The sequence below is a fragment of the Chiloscyllium punctatum genome, chromosome 52 (genome assembly GCF_047496795.1).
Source record: "Chiloscyllium punctatum isolate Juve2018m chromosome 52, sChiPun1.3, whole genome shotgun sequence".
NCBI lineage: Eukaryota > Metazoa > Chordata > Chondrichthyes > Orectolobiformes > Hemiscylliidae > Chiloscyllium > Chiloscyllium punctatum.
Window position 1 is genome coordinate 41,840,525 of NC_092790.1, and position 12,773 is coordinate 41,853,297.

Below are 12,773 nucleotides of genomic sequence, written 5' to 3' on the forward strand. Positions count from 1 at the left end.
GCTGCTCCAGCTCCTTTATTTTCTCTAATACAGGTGGAAGCAGTGACGCTGCTCCAGCTCCTTTATTTTCTATAATACAGGAGGAAGCAGAGACGCTGCTGCAGCTCCTTTATTTTCTATCATACAGGAGGAAGCAGAGACACTGCTCCAGCTCCTTTATTTTCTATAATACAGGAGAAGGAGAGACGCTGCTCCAGCTCCTTTATTTTCTGTAATACAGGAGGAAGCAGTGACGCTGCTCCAGCTCCTTTATTTTGGATAATAGCAACAGGATAGGACAGAGTCAGCATGGATTTATGAAGGGGAAATCATGCTTGACGAATCTTCTTGAATTTTGTGAAGATGTAACTCGGAAGATGGACGAGAGGTTAGTGAGTAAAATTAGGGCGCACGGGATTGGGGGCAAAGTACTAGATTGGATAGAGAATTGGTTGGCTAATAGGAAACAAAGGGTAGTGATTAACGGCTCTATTTCGAAATGGCAGGCAGTGACCAGTGGGGTACCGCAGGGATCCGTGCTGGGACCGCAGCTTTTTACAATATATGTAAATGATATAGAAGATGGTATCAGCAATAACATTAGCAAATTTGCTGATGACACAAAGCTAGGTGGTAGGGTGAAATGTGATGAGGATGTTAGGGGATTACAGGGTGACCTGGACAAGTTAGGTGAGTGGGCAGATGCATGGCAGATGCAGTTTCATGTGGATAAATGTCTGGTTATCCACTTTGGTGGCAAGAACAGGAAGGCAGATTACTACCTCAATGGTATCAAATTAGGTAAAGGGGCTGTTCAGAGAGATCTGGGTGTTCTTGTCCACCAGTCAATGAAGGCAAGCATGCAGGTACAGCAGGTCGTGAAGAAGGCTAATAGCATGCTGGCCTTCATAACAAGAGGGATTGAGTATAGAAGCAAAGAGGTGCTTCTGCAGCTGTACAGGGCCCTGGTGAGACCACACCTGGAGTACTGTGTACAGTTCTGGTCTCCAAATTTGAGGAAAGACATTCTGGCTATTGAGGGAGTGCAGCGTAGGTTCACGAGGTCAATTCCTGGAATGGCAGGATTGCCTTACACGGAAAGACTGAAGCGACTGGGCTTGTATACCCTTGAGTTTAGAAGACTGAGAGGGGATCTGATTGAAACGTATAGGATTATGAAAGGACTGGACACTCTGGCAGGAGGGAACATATTTCCGTTGATGGGGGAGTGCCGAACCAGAGGACACAACGTAAAAATAGGGGGTAGACCATTTAGGACAGAGATGAGGAGAAACTACTACACCCAGAGAGTGGTGGCTGTGTGGAATGCTCTGCCCCAGAGGGCAGTGGAGGCCCAGTCTCTGAAGTTTTTTAAGAAAGAATTGGATAGAGCTCTTAAAGATAGTGGAGTCAAGGGGTATGGAGATAAGGCTGGAACAGGATACTGATTAGGAATGATCAGCCATGATCATATTGAATGGCGGTGCAGGCTCGAAGGGCAGAATGGCCTACTCCTGCATCTATTGTCTATTGTCTATTTATATAATACAGGAGGAAGCAGTGACGCTGCTCCAGCTCCTTTATTTACTATAATACAGGAGGAAGCAGTGACGCTGCTCCAGCTCCTTTATTTTCTATAATACAGGAGGAAGCAGTGACGCTGCTCCAGCTCCTTTAATTACTATAATACAGGAGGAAGCAGTGACGCTGCTCCAGCTCCTTTATTTTCTATAATACAGGAGGAAGCAGTGACGCTGCTCCAGCTCCTTTATTTTCTATAATACAGGAGGAAGCAGTGACGCTGTTCCAGCTCCTTTATTTTCTATAATACAGGAGGAAGCAGTGACGCTGCTCCATCTCCTTTATTTTCTATAACACAGGAGGAAGCAGTGACGCTGCTCCAGCTCCTTTATTTTCTATAATACAGGAGGAAGCAGAGACGCTGCTCCAGCTCCTTTATTTTCTATAATACAGGAGGAAGCAGTGACGCTGCTCCAGCTCCTTTATTTTCTATAATACAGGTGGAAGCAGTGACGCTGCTCCAGCTCCTTTATTTTCTATAATACAGGACGAAGCAGTGACGCTGCTCCAGCTCCTTTATTTTCTATAATACAGGAGGAAGCAGTGACGCTGCTCCAGCTCCTTTATTTTCTATAATACAGGAGGAAGCAGTGACACTGCTCCAGCTCCTTTATTTTCTGTAGTACAGTAGGAAGCAGTGACGCTGCTCCAGCTCCTTTATTTTCTATAATACAGGAGGAAGCAGTGACGCTGCTCCAGCTCCTTTATTTTCTGTAGTACAGGGGGAAGTAGAGACGCTGCTCCTGCTCCTTTATTTGGTGCAATCAATAAATGGGTCTATTCCATGTTGTACAACTCTATGTTTGTATTTAAATGGCATCTGGATGGGATGATGACAGGGAGGGTTTGGAGGGGTAAGGGACAAATGTTGCAAATATAGCTCGATTAATGTCGGTTGTCTGGTCAGCAGGGACGAGCTGGAATGGAGGGTCTGTTTCTGTGCTCAGTACCTCCGAAATCCTGATGAAGGCCCTTACCCAAAACGTCGATTTTCTTGATCCTCGGATGCTGCTTGACCTGATGTGCTTTTCCAGCACCACTCTGATCTAAGCTCTGAAATGCACTCTTTCAGAGTTCCATCAACCTCATACCATGTACTTCTCATACAGGAGAGTTCTCCTGCCTTCCGAAGGTACACAGAGACAACACACCAGGATGTCCCATCATATTAGGCAATGGGGCCCGATGTGTGAACCTCTCTGCCAATGTCAAATACATCTTGAAAGACATGAGGCAGGGAACCCCCAGCTTCTGCCATGACAGAACATTGGGACACAGGCAGATTTCAACCTTACACCTTCAAGGCTGAATCTGAGCTGAGGGGGCACCTATTGTTAAAGATTTACCTGAGAATGTAGCTATTTTTACATACGGTTTACATATGAAAGAACAAAATCTAACATGGTATTTCTGACAGTATACAGACTGAACAGACAATACACTTTAGTTTTAAATCTGTAATTTCAGTGGCATCACCCTGTAATCTTTTACTATAAATTCTGTGTCGTATGATGTTATGCTCCACAACCACCTGATGAAGGAACAGCTCTCCAAAAGCTGGTACTATCAAATAAACCTGTTGGACTATAACCTGATGTTGTGTGATTATTTAATTTTGTCCACCCCAGTCCAACACCAGCACCTCCAAATCTTTACTACATATTGTTTACACTAACTCACACGCAGTTCACGTCAGTTTAGCACAATGATCCTGTTCCTCTTTTTGTGAGGTTCCCTGTGTATATTAACAGAGTTAATGGGCCCCGAGAGGATGAATACATTCTCTTTATCCTGTCAGTTTAAACAGTTGAACATATCAGTTTGAAGCCAATGGAAGAGGAGATTGTCTTTTTCTGTACAATTTCAGTGCAGAACGTTCAGCAATAAACTGTCTTTGCAAAATTGGGGGTTGAATACAATTCTCACTGAGCAACATTAATACAGAAAACACAATTCCGAGTTCCTGTTATCAATTGGTGAAGGAACTGGGATGAGAAAACCACTTGTGGTGTGGTGCCGTGCCTCAGTTTGTTAACTTACCCACATCATAAACAGCCCACCAAGATGTCACATCGTAGTGCTGCCTGTGTATTTTACCACATACATGGTTGTTTCAACATCTCCCAAGTCAGTGTTGCTCATCAGTCAACCATGCGTCCTGTTTGAGTGTCAGCCTATTTTGGTGATCCTGATCTGCTCCCTGGTTTAGTTCCTCCAGGGGATATTGTTTCTTCCGAACTATTAATTCAATCTGGAGTTTCCTTCCTGTGTTTGACAAGAACTTCTGCTTCTACTCCTTCTTTATTACGCCTCGTTCATTTCCAGTTTGTTGGGAATAACGAGGTGAGCCAGGAGACATGGCAGACTCGCCAGTGAATGTTGCAGTAATGGCGCAGATACCAAGAGCTGTTCACCCTAATTCTCTGCTGTCAACATTCATTCATTCCACACCAACAGGAAATACTTCATTACACTCCTATCATTGTGGTTTGCACTGTGATTGCGGTTTCTTTTCTTGTGGATTATGAAGTCTATTTAGAACTCGAAAGGATCATAATATTTGGAGGAAGGAATGACTCCTCACCTCAGGCATAAGTGCCAGACACATTATTCGGAGAATGTGAGCCCAATCCCACACATGCTACCGAGGGGGCAGAAAGCCTGTTAGCTGGTCCACTCTCAATTTGGCTCCGAATGTCAGACTTTTCAAAGAGCAGAAATGGGAAATGAGGAATATGGACAGACCGAGAGTCCGAGAATGTGAAAGAGGGTCAGGTACATTCACAGAGAAAGTAAGAAAGATGGAGACGCATATTGAGGGAGATACTGAAAGGACCAATTCTCCAATCGACATGGCTGCTGACTGACAGAAACAAATAGGAATAAAAAGGTAACTATTAAGCACAGCCTTTCACCAGCTCCGGGTAACGGAAGGATACTTACAGCCAACAAAGTCATTTTGAATTTTCAGCATTGACGGTTGTAAACTAATGAAAGATTTTGGTAAATATCCTGACTGGGAAAACTGATCATTTTACCAAAAATATCATACAGAAATGTCGAAGTAACCTCGCTCTGCCGATATGAAGCATTAACGCTGTTTCTCTCCACTGTCCTACTGAGTTTTTCTTTCAAATCTTGGTTTTGGTTCAGATTTCAAACATCTGCAGTTCTTTGTTTCATGTTATTCTTAACAACGTTTGAGACAAAACCAATGACCTGACGGCCACAGAAAATCGGTCAGAAATACTGTTAGCAAGATATCTTTGCAGAACACATCGCCCATTCCCTGACCAGGAATCCCCCTTTCCCCTTCAGAGAGTGCACCAACTCCTAACCGTGAGATTAAAAGGGAAGGGGGCAGAAACTGTCGCATTTATTCTCAATGAAACCACTTATAAATTTCATTTTGGATCATTTTCGCTGCACATTAGTTTCTCGGTGTCTTTGAGGTTTTTTTTAACACAATAGGAAAATACCATTCGGCCCATCGTGCAGTATGGATCATCAGATAGTCATCTGTTCTCGATCCAGTGTCCAGCTTTGGCACGACACCTTGTGTGTTCTGATGTTTTCAACGCAAAATTCAGAAAAGATTATCCCTGTGATCTTAAACGAGACAACAATGGGGAGTGAGTTATACACCGTCAGACTGAAGTGAAATCCCCTCGAGCAACCCATTCACATTTTCACCCATAGAGTGAGTCACAGACACACATGCCCGGAGGTGGGGGGAAGGAGTGCAGAGGTTTCGGGATTATACCAGCTCCTTGTCCTTCAGTACAGCCCTCCACCTATTCAGACTCCACCCACACAACCCCCACCCCTTCCACACACAGGTTTCTCCGACAAAAGGCAGCTTTCAGTGCAACTAAAGCCAGTTTTACAGACAATGAGAGATATTGCGATGAGCTGGAATTTAAAATGGACAATTGCCTCACATGCAACTTTCAAATTTGAAAAAACACTGATCCAAAGTCTGCAGCTCCTCAAAATCTGTCGCACATTGAGGTTCAATACTCCCAAATTCGGGACCCACTGATCCAATCCCTGCAGTACATTGCACACAGATCAGGAAGGATTCGAACCACCAAAAGTCAGAGACATTATCCATGATGTCAGTGTCCCAATGTCAGCCGGAGGGACGACAGGGAGTCGATATGAAATGGAAACATGAACATTGGGGGAAACAGTATTCACAATGTGAACAATCAGTAAAAATAATTATCGTCACTGTTTCCCATCGGATGTCCCACTCCGTGAAGCAATGTCTTTCACTGCCCAAGGAAACATATTTACCCTCAGGTACCTGCTTCAGGGTCGCCTGCGCCTCTGCTGGAAGTTGCCAACATTTTATTCACAGTCACTCCGCGATTTTTTGATTCACTCCAGTGAAATACCTTTTCATACTATGCGTCATGGCCTCTTCCAGTCAAGGTCCTGAACCAGTCCAGTGAGAAACCTCTGTTGATTTGAATCACGGGATGGAGAATCAGACGAGATGAACAGCGCCTTTTATTGGTGGAACCCCTTCACTGCAACCTCACGCCTCAAAACGGGTCTCTGCCCGCGTCAACCTGTTCTGGACATTCCTGCATTACACCGACTGACCAACATCAGATTACCACAGCTCCACTTTCTTAACTTTGAAACCCAAGGCGATAATATGAAGCGTTTGCAAAATTGAAGAGAGAAACTTTGTTGCCGAAGGTGGTTATGAAGGGATGGACAGGCACAAGGGTGTGTACAATTCAGGTCGCTTTGGATACTGTCAGCATTACCGGGGGCCCGTGCTGAGGAGTCAAAGTTTGTATCGTCCAGACATGGATACAGTTCCCATTCAGGGAATGAAGGTTTAATTCTCTTCATGTGAATTGTCTGAATGAAAACACATTCCCCGTTCCACACAGAAGACAGACCGGGATCACTCCAGAATCAGCCCAGTGATTGCTTGAACCATGTAGAAGGACAATGACAGCGGACAGATACGATAGTGACCCCTTCAAATCTCCCTCCAATCATCTCACCTTCCTGAGTTGGGAATATGTTGGTGTTCCTTCAGTGTCTCTGGGAGTAAATCCAGGAAATCCCGCGCTTGCAGCATAATGGCTGTACCTCCGTGTGAAGGAGTTCAATGGTTCACAAAAGCAACTCATCTCCTCCATCTCTGGGGGATTTAGGGATGGACAGCGAGTCCTATTCCATTGAGTGATATCTTTATCCCAGGAATGCGTTTCTAACAGTGGTAGGTTCCAATTGGACACCTTCAGGAGATTGGTAGTAAGTTGAGAAGTGGAGCAGGGAAGTGAAATTGACGTGAATGACAATGATGACTGGGAGGCATGAGGCAGGAAGTGAGTCTGGATCTGGTGGTGCAAGGCTCAGTATCGCTGCTAATGGGTCAACCTTCACTGCAAACTGTTTACATTGGCTCACACACCATTCCTGGGCAATTCATAGCAATGATACTGTTCCTCGTCGTGTGAGATTCCCTTTGTGTGTATTAAAGCTGTCAATACTCCCCAAGGGAATGAACAACTTCCCCTTTGTCCTGTTTTTTAAACAGATACAAATATCTGTTTGAAGCCAATGTAAGAGAAGATTGCCCTTTTATGTGCCTTTGTATTGAAGAATGTTCAATCGTGAAATGTCTGGTTTTGCAAAAGTGGGGTTTGATTGTAAATCACACTGAGTAATATTGATACAGAAATGTATTTCCGAGTTACTGTGGTCATGTGGTTAAGGAACTGCACATATGGCCGTCCCTTAGTTATTTAAAACCCCTCCTTGGGAAGCAGCTGACCATAGGGTCCAATCCCAGCTGTGCCCACTTGTTGTATTGAAGGGTCATAGGTTCACCTTTTATTAAGTGTCGTGTTACTGATGAAGGGACTCAGCATCCTGTTTGAGTTCGAGCCTGTTATGGTTTGGTAAACCCACTCCTTTTTCCGGATTTAGTTCCAGCAGTGCATGTTGTCCTTCCTAACCCATACACCAACCTGGAGTTTATTGCTGCTGTTCCAAAAGCACTCCTTCTTCTCCTCCACTTTTATTCACCCTCCTTCATTCCAAGTTTGGTGGGAATAACGAGGTGAGGCAGGAGACACTGCAGAAAGGCCGTGGGATGTTGTGGTTAGGGCACAGAAACCACGGGTGGATCATCCTCATTCTCTTCTGTCGCCATTCATTCATTTTACAGCATCAGTAATGCCTCCATATTCTCCTTTGTTGTAGTTTTTTTTTCTATTGGATAAGGAATGCAACTTTAATTTCGAAAGGGTTACAATATTTTGAGGAAGAACTGGCTCCTTATATCACATCCAAGTGGCAGACGTGTTATCCATAGAGTGTGAGCCAAGTTTTCCAGTCTCCTGCCAGGTTCCAGAAAACCTCTCAGCAGCTCCATTATCAAACTATCCCTGAACGTCAGGCTTTTCATAGAGTAGGAATGGGAAATGAGGGATATTGGCAAATAAAGGGTCAAAGAATATGATAAAGGGTGAGGTAGATACACAGAGATAAAGACAGAAAATTAGGGACTCATCTTGAGGGAGACCCTGAAAGAATCAGATCTCGGGTCGACATGGCTGCTAACTGGCAAAAAATAAATAGATTTTGATAACTATCCTCATTCGACCGATAAAACTGACCATTATCCCGACATTGTGGTCTAGAAATGATGAACTAATCTGGTCCTGTCGTTGTGAATCATTGTCCCTGTTTCTCCCCACAGATGTTGTCAGGACTAGTCAGTTTGCACATCAATTCTTGTTTTTGGTTCAGATTTCCAACATCTGCATCTCTTGGTTTTCTATTCAACTTTAAAACGGTTGGCACAAAACCGATGTTCTGCCAGCTTTGGAAAAGTGGTCAGAAATATTCTTACCACGATGTGTGTGCAGAACAAAACACGCATTCCTTGACCGGGAATAGAACCCGTGTCACGGCGGCAAGAGAGCCAAATGCTGGCTACTAGACTACAAGGGAAGGCAGAAGGCGCCCTTGCATTTATTCAGAATGAAAACTCTTTTCCCTTTTCATTTCTGATCAGTCTTGCTGCAGATTAGGTCCTCCTTGCCTTCGAGCCTTCACAGAGTGGGAAAAGACCGTTCGGCCCATCGTACATTGCAGCTCATCGGACATCCATGTATTCCAGTCCCAGTTTCTAGTTTTGGCTCAAAATGTTATGTGTACTGATGTTTCCAGAGCAAATATCAACGCGATTCTCACTGTGAATTTAAACGACACGACAATGGGACTGAGGTTTGAGATGGTCACACTGTGTTGGAACCACCTTGAGGACCTGAACCTCATTTTCACCCACAGAGGGAGACACACAGAAACATATCCCGGGAGGAACAGGTGTCTCAGGATCATACCAGCTCCTTGTACTTCACTTCCTCTCTCTGGTCCACACAACAGCTTCTCTGACAAAGGCAGCTTTAGGTGGAACACTCGCCGTTTGACAGGCAATGAGAGATGTGGAGCAGAGCTGGAATTTAAAATGGACAATAGACCTAAATGTAAGTTTTAAATTCGAAACCACACTGATCCAAACCATTCAGATCCTCAGAACCTGACAAAACAGGACCAGCCATACACCTGTCTGACATTGAGCTGTAATAGACCCAAAAGCAACATTCAATTTGAATTCACACTGATCCAATCCCTGCAGCTCGAAAGAACCGAAGGAAATAGCAACTGACAACATGTAATTGGCTGAACTAACACGTTACACTCGAGACATGTAGGATGTAAACCTACTATCGTCTGATTCAAAGTCAGATGTTTTATCTACTGCTTCACTAGCCGGATGCACACACGCACACGCTGGACACCTTTCCATATGTGATGTAAACATGGAGATCTGGGAAACAACATTCATAAGGTGATCAACCAGCAAAGATAATCCACTTTGTGTAACAGGGCCTTTCAATGGCAAAGCAAATACATTTGTCCTCAGGTACCTGCTTCTGTGTAGCCTGTTCTTCTGCTGGACGTCTCCAGCATTTTATTCACAGTCACTGCGCTATCTTATGATGTACCCCACTGAAATGTACTTTCATACTTGGATTTAGTGTCACTTCCAGTCAAGATCCTGAACAAATTCAGCGAGAAACCTCTGGTCATTTCCAACATGAAATTTGTGTGCGAGATAATTGGCTGTCCAGCCCCATCTACGGCACTTTTTATTTCCCTTCCCAGGAATAAAGACACGGAGGAGTCTGTCCAAAACTTTTTCATTCAACTTTGCAAAGTCGGGTGCTGTTCCCAAAGGTACACACACACAAGCATAGTAATCTCCACACATTATATACATGTATATGTGGGCTGGGTCTACTACTGCTGCCTTGACCAACGAGTGCTCGGATTCCCCACTGTTTTCCTTATTTGGGTTCTGGTGCCTGCGATTCTTTAATTATTCACTTGGCCAATCAGTGTTTGAGCTTACCATTCTTCCCTTATATGGATGATGTTGTACAACTGTGGTTAAGGGCGGCCTCTCAACTATCGAGGAAAGCTGTTACAACTGTTTCATTCATATAAACGTGGGGGAGGTCCGGCAACAGTTGAGTGTCTGCTTGTGTTTACTATGAGGTAGAAAAGACTAAAAGGCAGCTAACCGTTTAAAAATTACACTACCCCCTACAAATCCCCCGTGTCTTTTCTTACGGCCTGTAATTTTTCAACCGTAAGTTTCTTCTCCAGGGCATTTAATAACTCCCGAGCTTGTTCATCAAACTGCCCTTCTCTAATACTACCCCCGCCCAAGAGGGATTCACGTTGTTCCATCTCGAGATTTATTCGTTCAACCTGCTCATAGGGAACATCCTTCTTAGTAAGGGCGGTTTCGATCAGTCGTTGAGTTAATCCCCGGACACAGGGAATAACGCAACACCCAAGGGCAGTGAGTACCCCTGCCACCACTATACATGAGACAAGAAAGGGAACGACCACCCCCGTCCATTTACCGAACCAGGCTTCCAACCAGTCCGTGAGGCCAGAGTCGATGCCCGAGTTTTCGGCCAGTTCGTCCGCCAGTGTGGTGAGTCCATCCAGGGCGCGGGTGATGGACCCATCAGGGGCTGTGTTGTTGGGGATGAAGGTGCAGCACTGAGTGCCTATCATGACACAAACACCCCCCTTCTCTGCCAACATCATGTCTAAGGCCAACCTATTTTCCCACGCCATCCTACTAGTGGCGTCCAGTTGTTCTGCTATTCCTTTCACTGCATCCCGGGTATAATTAATGAACCTCTGCTGATTGTAGTAAATATAATTAATCCAATCCACGTTCTTATTGATGGTCACCCACCAGAACAGTGACGACTCAAAACCCGCCGCTATCTGGTTCCTAGCCTTGTATTCGTCAGGAACACCCCTGGGGACCCCTATGGCATCTAAATATATGTTATCATCGAAAGAGGTCTCCAAAGCTCTCTCAGTTCTTCCACTAGAACGGGGTTGCTCTTGTTTTTCGAATGCCAGGGTGAATGGGATGGCCAATTGAACGATCGCACAAGTGCCCGTCCATTTTTGGGGCAGGGTCGGTCGCAGAACCCTCCCACCACAGTACCACCAGAGGTCTGCCCTAGGTACATGAATGTGGGAGTAATTCCCGCCCCCGGTAGTTTCATTGACCAGCCGGATTGATCCGCTGCACTTGTCAAATGTCCCCACATCGTCGTCCCACTGTAGTCCCGTCCGAGAGACGCAGGCCTGGTGCGTACCCGTTACCCCTGAGAATGATGGCGGGCGGGGCGCCCCCTCAGACCTGACGGGGGGAAACTTCAAACTCAAGGGTCGACAAGTGGGGTCGTTCCAGGCCTCTCGGTCCTGGTACAGCCTTATCATGCAGTCCATGGCTCGTGGGTGTTTCTCCCATCCCAGCGGGAATGGGACCACCTGAGGGTTAGGGCGGGCACTCGTGCATGCGTAGCAATCACTCTTTATCATGCTCCTCACAGTATATTTGACCCATTCCATCCAGGCATTCGCCTCCCCGTATCCCGTTTCTATTTCAAAGGTCTTTTCCAAATCCGTCGTCTCAATTATTCTAATCTTTTCCTGCTTATCAGTGGTGGATGAGCCCCCAGACTCAGCTTCAATGACCGTCATATACGTGCAGCACAGCTGCATCCCCCCCCCATCCTGCCTGGCCCCCAACTCTAATACCCAGTATTGTTCTATTAAGTCTCGCCTCGTTCTTTTCCAAGTTCTTTATGGTCAGATAAAGCGGATTGCACTGATTCTGCCCACAATCCCGTCCAGGGGTGATGGGATCACGGACAACTGACACCATCGCCTGGACCCGGGGGCTGGAGGCCTACTTAGGCCTTCCCTACCATACAATTGTAATACTAACGTCTGACCCTGGAATCCCCTTTCTCTCTCTAGATTCTGCTTAGTTTGATTCAGTTGACTTTTAGTCCTACAGGGCACCAACTCACATAGGTCTAAGCTAAATGTCTGTGTTGATTGGTTGGCAAGCACGGAGATGGTGAACCACTGACGGTCCTCTGCTTGTTTTAACCAGAGGCCAAATTGGGTAACACGCACACTATGACCCAGCCCAAGGACAATGGCATAGCAAGTTAACAATACGATTGACCGCATTTTGTCGCGACACCCGTAGCCCGAGGGCACAGTTCCTTTAGACTCGCCAAAGTCCGATTAGTTCTTACTCAGAGTCTCTGTTCCTTAGATGCCTTTGTCAGAGAGGTTCGTTCGTCCTCCGTCGGTTGTGGCACTGTTCCCTTGACTCGAGTGTAATGTGTCCAACCCTTTTCGGCCGTACGGACAGCCGTTTCGGTCGTCAAAAGTACCAGGAAGGGACCGTCCCAAGTTGGTTCGAGGGTACGTTGCTTCCAGCTTTTAATCAGGACCCACTGACCCGGCTTGACGGTGTGCACCGCAAACTCGAGGGGCGGCGTCTGTGCCAAAAGTCCCTGTTGGCGTAAACGAGATAGAGCAGACCCCAGAGCCACCACATATTTTTGCACAAACATATCCCGAGACTCAAATACAGGAGGTTCCCCCTTCGGCCCATGGAACGGGAGGCCAAATAACATTTCGAAAGGGGAGACGCCCAAATCCCGCCTTGGCTGGGTGCGAATTTGCAACAGGGCAAGGGGTAGGCATTTGGTCCAAGGCAGGCCGATTTCACTAGTGAGCTTGGTTAGCTGCTTTTTGATGGTCTGGTTCATTCTTTC